The sequence below is a fragment of the Prunus dulcis genome, chromosome 6 (assembly GCF_902201215.1).
Source record: "Prunus dulcis chromosome 6, ALMONDv2, whole genome shotgun sequence".
Classification (NCBI taxonomy): domain Eukaryota; kingdom Viridiplantae; phylum Streptophyta; class Magnoliopsida; order Rosales; family Rosaceae; genus Prunus; species Prunus dulcis.
In genome coordinates, this window is record NC_047655.1 from 15,077,123 (window position 1) to 15,084,850 (window position 7,728).

Sequence of the window (7,728 nt, forward strand, 5' to 3'; positions counted from 1 at the left end):
AAATTTATAACACCTCGACCCAATTTAATCATTCTATTCAATTTATTTCTATTTGTGAATTTACAATTTTGCCCTTGGAGGTAGGGTCATTTTAGTCACTTTTTGATCTAGAAGGATTTTGGGGATTTGAGTACCACCATTGCATAGAGCTCGCTCTCACGAGTTCGTAGATACGTAGTGGGCTCAAATCGGAATTTTAACGAAGAAGTTGTGGTCAACAGAAGTGTAGTGGCACAATCCTAATTTTTGCGAAGTCAGATTTTAAATAAGTTGGAACAGTTTTCTTCTCTCTCCCCACGCATTAGCTCTCCCCTCTCTCTCTCTCTCTCTCTCTCTCTCTCTCTCTCTCTCTCGCTCCTCCGCGCGATACTCAACTTCAGGTGGCGTTTTTACATCCATTTTCCACCTTCAAAACTCCAAGATTGTTTGCGAGTTTGGACTGTAAATCAACAAAATTCGGTTTCATCTTCGAAACTGTTCGTGCAATTTTCAGCGATTCAGCAGCCAAAGTCGTCGAACTAGGTAATCTTGCTTCGCGTACTCCAGAGGAAGAGTCCTATCAGGGTTGAGCAATGTGGACTTGTTGTGAGTGGACATTTGTTTTTTAGTGTTCTTCGTTTTTCAATTATGGAATTGCTTGCATAAATATGTTTTGATTGATAATTGATTTAATTTGGGTTAATGAGGATATGGGATTTCTAAGGATTATTATTTTTTATTATTTAAGTATATGGATTTAGGTTTCGGACTATGGTGATTTTGGATTGGATAATATTGGGTTGGATTGGATAATATTGGGTTAGTTTATGATAGTACATTGTTGTTTTAATTGTGGAATATAGTATTTTATGGGAATTGCATGTGGAAACAAGTTTTGTTTATTATTTGAATTATTTTGGGTCTTGATGGGATTATGGGATTTTGTTATGTAATTTATGCTTTTGAGAGTTTAATATTTATATACGTATAAATATTTGGGTATTGAGTTATGGACGCCGTTATTATCCGGATGTCTATGCATATGGGATTGGGTATGTTGGAATATTGAGAATTTGGGAATTTGGTTTCGGCTATCTGCTCCTGTAGGAATTTTCCCTTATTTTTCTCTACTCTTTTTTTTTTTTTTCTCGGGTTGTAAACTAATTCCTTAGTTGCTCTGTTTACTCGTTTGACTTTGGGTAGAGGACGTTAAGCCCATTCAAATAGTTTATTTGTGGTTGTATTGTGTGTGCTGGTTGTTGGGACTATTTACTCTGTTGTTTTTTACAGGCAGAAAATTTTGGGAAAAGTCTATTTTTTAGGGGAGATTCTGCCGAAATTTTGGCAGAAGTCGACTTGTTTATCCCTTTAAATTGGGGTTAAAGGAATTTTTTGGTAAATGGGTCCATCATAGGTTAGTTGTCAGTCGTGAAGCACGGTTCATCACGAATTCCGAGGGAGAATCTGAGGCGGGTCCTGTCAAAATTGACTGCTTATGGAAAGGAAGGAGAAGAAGATATAGGGCTTGCCTTTTTATTTGTCTTGGGTTTTTTCTTGCAAGTTTCATCTGGGTTGATCCTTCAATAGATACTAATAATTCTCATACGCAATGCAGATCCCATGAGTTGTTGATACATTTCTTTTGCTTGTAAGATCTAAATAGTATTTTAATAATCAATCAACCGGTTTGTAAAAACACAAATCATGAAACAGTTTGTAAATTAGTAATTTTGGCCAGAATATTACCCTGTCTTGTTAACTCACACCACTTTGAGACCTCCCTTTAATCTTGGCCATGTATCCACAGAATTGGAAGTGCGTTCAGAAGTAAACTTCTTCTCTGCCATCCAGTACTCTGAACTCTTTTGCTCATTGCCATGCACTCTATCTAAGCTAACATTGAGCCATGTAGACACAAGAAGCATATCTTCTTCAACAACAAAATTCTTAGCTCTTTGTTTTTTCGTAGTGGTTGATCCAGTTAGAACAGTCACTTGAGGCACTTCATTGTCACCTTCATTTTGAGTAGTAGGCATGTAACCAAATGTTCAAAATGGATCATTAAGGTCTACCTGTCCATTGAGGATGTTAGCATAATATGCATTATCTACATAATCCATCCACATATATAGCCACATGACATTAAACCTATCAGAGCAGTAGAGTGGAGAGAAATATAACCACAGTTTATAAAAAATAAAAAAATTACAGAGAAGCATCAGATCTTAACAAAAACTAATGAGAAGCTTTGTGAAGCCACCCATATAATAGTTTGCAGGCATAACAAACCCTAAAAATGCATTAATCTGAACCATGCCCAACTTGAATTTGTTGTAGATATTCAAATACTTTGTAAATCATATCAATTTTGAAATTAACTATAGGATGACTAAAAATGCCTGGGGAAGGGGGGTGTGAATAGTCTAATTCGAGATTATTAACAATAAATAAAAATAGACTTACAAAGCAGGATTGATATGGCTTATCAATCCTGAAATGTGCATAGCTTAAAGTAAATGAACAAGCATATATTTATTTTACGTGGTAAAACCCCACCTCTGGGGAAAATTCACTGGACTCCTCAGTCCAAAAGAAATTCACTATATAATGAAGATTACAAGAAGTGCTCACACACTTATCCTGAACACAATCTAGATAAAGTTTACCGACTTCTTCATAACTCAACTTCTGTCACGGGATGATTTTCGACACTCCTTATGTTGAATACAATACTGGTCACGATTGCTTCAAACTCACATGAGGATAAACGTTACAACGGTCTTGATGCCCTCAACCGTATGAGTCGCCAACATGCATATGAATGATGAAAGGATTTAATAAATCACCAAGTAAACAAGGAACACTTATTGACTTATCTGAAAAATATGTACATTAGCTTTCTCTTAAAAATTGAATATGCTAAAAAACAATACGTCGAAAGCTGTGTCTTCTCAAAAGAGAGGCACACTTCTTTTATTCAAAACTCACTCTCTTAGTCAGACCGAGACCAAAGAGTCCACACACACTCTACAACTATGACTCTCAAATTTAATCCAACATGGACTCTAATGAAAGACGTCAAAACATGGAGACCAAATACTATTCAATTATGGATATTAGTTTTGATTCAATATGGACTCTAAGTGATGACACCAAACAGCCACTTTTATGAAGAAACAATTATAACCTAAAACAAGTTAATTAGGATATGAGCACAATGCATGTCACTATAGGAAACGCTAATATTTTAACTTAAATCACAATGGCATTGAAAATAACTTCAACTAAAAATCCTATTGTGAATGCATGATGACAAGACCTTCCTCGAATTCCTCGGAATCTGTGAAGGATCCTATGATTTTTCCGACATCCAACCGATGCTGGCCCACTTGCTAACATCCTAGCCTCTCTTCCAAATCAATGGAGGGGAGGGTCGAGACTTTTTACCGAAATTTCGGCAGAGTCCCGCCTGAAAAACGGACTTAACCAAAATTTTCAACTTGCTAAAACGCAGTTTAAAATTCCCAAACCTCAGCATGCACAGTCATAAGTAGTTGTAAAGACTCAATCCACAATCATTCATCAATCTAAAATAGGTTTTCGCCCCGTCACAACCACAAACCAAATTAAAGTCCAAAAATATGGTTTATCTTGCAGCTCACCTGGGTGAGACCCCAGGCTACCTACGTATCCTTATTGAGGGATCAAGCCACACGTAGTTCTTCAATCAATAGTTACGAAATCAGATAACATACAATTATTTTCAGTAATATCAACAAGTTAATTTTAGGATAATCTTTTCCTTCTTAATAAAATCACTATATGCTAAGCCTAATTCTTTAAACATTACTCCTTCTTCCCAATATAATATAATAATCTCTTTTCCACTCCCTATTACTTTACTACACGCCGGAGAGTCCAACGCCACGTGTAGTAAAGTCCAACGCCATGTGTAGTAAAGTAACAATAATCAATATGTCTGGATCTTTTACCACACGTTGGAATAATTCAACGCCATGTGTGGTAAAGTAACCAGTATTCAACTGAGCACACATGCCGGAAAATTCAACATCACGTGTGGCCCAAACAAACTAAGTGAGCCCACACGCCGGAAAATCCAATGCCACGTGTGGGTAAAGCAACTAATATCAAATGTGTCTGAGTTCTTTACCACATGACAAAAAATCCAGCGCCACGTGTGGGTATAGTGACCAGGGAAGGTACATATGATGTGAGGTTTATAACCCTTATATAAATATTGTAAAAAGAATATTCCATTCCTTAATTCAATTTTTCCAAATATTTTTTCATAGTATAGAAGATAAACTCTCAAGCATATATTCCATAAAGACCAAAAAATAATTCAAATGATAATCAAAACTTGTTTACACTTAATATTCGTAAAATACTATATTCCACAATTAAAACAATAAACTTTCGTAAATAACCCGATATCACCCAATCCATATACTTTAATAAGAATCATAATAATATTAATTAATGATAAATAATAAACTTTAGAGATCCCAGAATTTCATACAATACTATAAAACAATCTCATAATCCCAACATAATCAACATAACTCAATAACAATCAAACTCCTTAATAAGGTTGTTCTAGTACTCCTCGAAGGGTGAAACTACCTTAGAATAGTCACGGTCAACTGAGGAGTCAAACTGCCCAAACATGGTAAATCGGGCTCGCGGGGCCCACGACCTCTGATTTCCGATCGAAAGTTCCTACGGGTTCAACAAGGTTTATTATACATGTTCTGCAAGTTTGGTCCGAATTGAATAGTCGAATCGCTCGCGATCACATGATCGGACGGTTACTATTTAACATAATCTTTGAATTAGTGAACCAAAGCATCCGAGGCTCCAATTCATGATCCTAGAGATGCCTAGATCAACATATTTGAAAATGGAGTAGATCCAACATTCTAAACATATCGAACCGGGATAACGCCTAATATGCGTAATCCGATTGACAGTCAAACGGTAAGCAAATTCAAATTCGAGCATACCGTCGTGTTCGAGACAACATGGGGATCATTAGACCCAATGGCACGCCACAAAGTGGCCCACGCACCGACAGCGCATGGGTGGCCCGAGTAAATTCTGGCGATCGGAAAATCTCCAAACCACAGGTCAAGACCTATGCCAAAAGATCAAGCACATCAAGACGAATAAGTTTCATACCTGGGTCAAGGACTAATTTGGTTGTTAAAGCCCTCAAACGAACGGTTTTCTTTTCGAAAACCTAGAAATTTCTAGGTTTGGATTCAATGATTTGGAGTTGAAACCATGTCGGGTCTTCGTGGGAAATTATAGAGGAGAGGTAGGGGAGTGATTTAGGACCTAATTGGTGGCTGGTAGTGACCGAAAATGGCGGGAAAATTAGTCGGAGTTCACGGTTTCAAACAGCCAGTTCTTGAGTCTCATTAGTCATTCAATTTCTGGTTTCATCGCTTGGAATCATGGCTAGATATGAGTATGTATGGAAATAGGAGAGAGAGACGAAGAGTTTGCAAGTTGTGGCATCGGTTTTGGTGGCCGAACGGCTGCGTCTGAATCCAGCTAGGTCGTGGCGGCTATGCAACAGAGGGGAGAGAGAGAGAGAGAGAGAGAGAGAGAGAGAGAGAGAGAGAGAGAGAGAGAAAACCAGGTTTTAAAAAAAAAAATTTCAGACTTTGAATTATTTACGGTTATGCCACTGGGCTTCCGTTGATCATAACTTCTTCGTTACAACTCCGATTTGAGCCCAATATGTGTCTACGGACTCATCTTGACCATGGTGCCATTCATTTCCCCAAAATCTTTCTGGATTAAAAAGTGACCAAAATAACCCTACCCCGAGGGCAAAATTGTAATTTCATAATTAAATAAACTAAATAATTGAAATGGACAATAAAACTAGGGTCGGGGTGTTACACATGATTATGTCATGATTTACCTGAAATCAAGTTTCTCATATCGATCAAGTCATGCTTCGAAAGTATGAGATTGAATGTGGTGCTCCAAAACATCTAGTAAACAATATTCACACACTAATTCTCAACCTATAATAAAGTATAGGAAATGCCAATATAATTTTCATACTAACAATCTCACCCTTTGGCATTTCCTAGACAAAACACTAGATTACATTGCAGACACGTTTACAAGAAGAACCTACACATCCTAATTTGCTATGCCCAACAAGCATCCAGTTCTTGTAGCTTCTGCACACCAAGCAGACTACCAGTGAAACATAATAGAATTGAAAAATAAGAAACAAAACTTGACACAATTAAACAACAATCTTTCATATGTTAGGAGGTTAAGCAAGTCACTACAAGTTCTGATCCCATAGACAAAACAGAAAGTTATCTCCCCCTAAATATCATTTTTCTACTTTCGACAGTCAAGTTACTCCTCTTAAATCCCATATGTAACATAAAATATTCTCCAACTTTTTGTTTGAAAATCCAAAGGATCATAGAGATAACTACAAAAGATGAACAAATCCATAAGTGGAACATATGAGTCTTAGAGGCTGCGAGCCCGAGTAGGATGGGAAGGATCAGGTGGCTGAATATGCCCAACAAGTGTAGAACTGCAATGACGCTTTCACGGATGTAGAACTCAACACTGCAAGAGTGCTCAATCACAAGCTGGAAGAGAATATGACCAGCTTTCAACTCACTTTCCCATGCTGGGAAGTGGGATTTTAATAGTTGCACACAAGCATATATAAAGTACAGGTCTTCTGAGAAATCATACCATATGAGAGCTCGGTGGGAAGGACCTCAGGTGGAGACACATAGAGTCGATTCACCAACTGACGATGCCAAAGGAAATCTGGAACTAGTTTACATGAACTGCCAAAGCGAATAGGAGCTAGATTAAGGGTAGCCGAAATAAAGTGGAAACTGAGAGGAATAGAAATCCCACGCACACGCACAACAATTCCAGACAGAGAAGCAGAGGCATCAGAGACATTGGAAAAGTTAGCATAAATTTCACGAACAAGTTGGAAGTTGGGCAGCGGCAAACCACGAACCAACGGCAAGAGACAATGCCGACTGAGAAAGTCGATGAATGTAGAGCCAAAGCCAGATAAATCAAAGTCCTCTTCAATTAGTAGGGGGCAATGATAGACCACATCAGTATAGCAGGTAGAGCAAACTGGAGACACGAAGTGAGAGATCAGAGGATGGTGGGAAGCACTAGAGGCAATGCTTGAATGCGAGCATCGTGAGGACGAAAGCCTTGATCGAGATGCAGCAAGAGTGACGATTGAAATAGGGTTATCAGCAGATCGACAGCGCGTGGAGCGAGATGGGCTGTGGTCAGGGGTAGCAGAGGAGGAGAAAGGCCGGCGGCTTCTTGTGGTGACCATCGTGAGGCCACGGAGGTAAGAGGCGGTGAGTAGCGGAAGACGAGAACCCTTAAGTGGCGGCAATGGGTGCTGGACATCGAATCTGATTAATGAGGAAGACAACCCTAGGTTGCACAACTTAAACAACCAGCATGAAAATGCACGACATCACACAAGATGCACAAACTCACAGATAAAAGAGGAGGCATACCATTGTCATGGAGAAAGATAAAAGACACCAAATGAGTCTACCATCAAGAAGCAAAGGTGTGAAATGAACTCTTTTCAATTAAGGATAAAGAATACGTCCACCCCAGACTGATCCCACATAAGATAGCACATCCACTGAGTGCATAGTAAGTATATGATTATCAATTTATTTATGAATT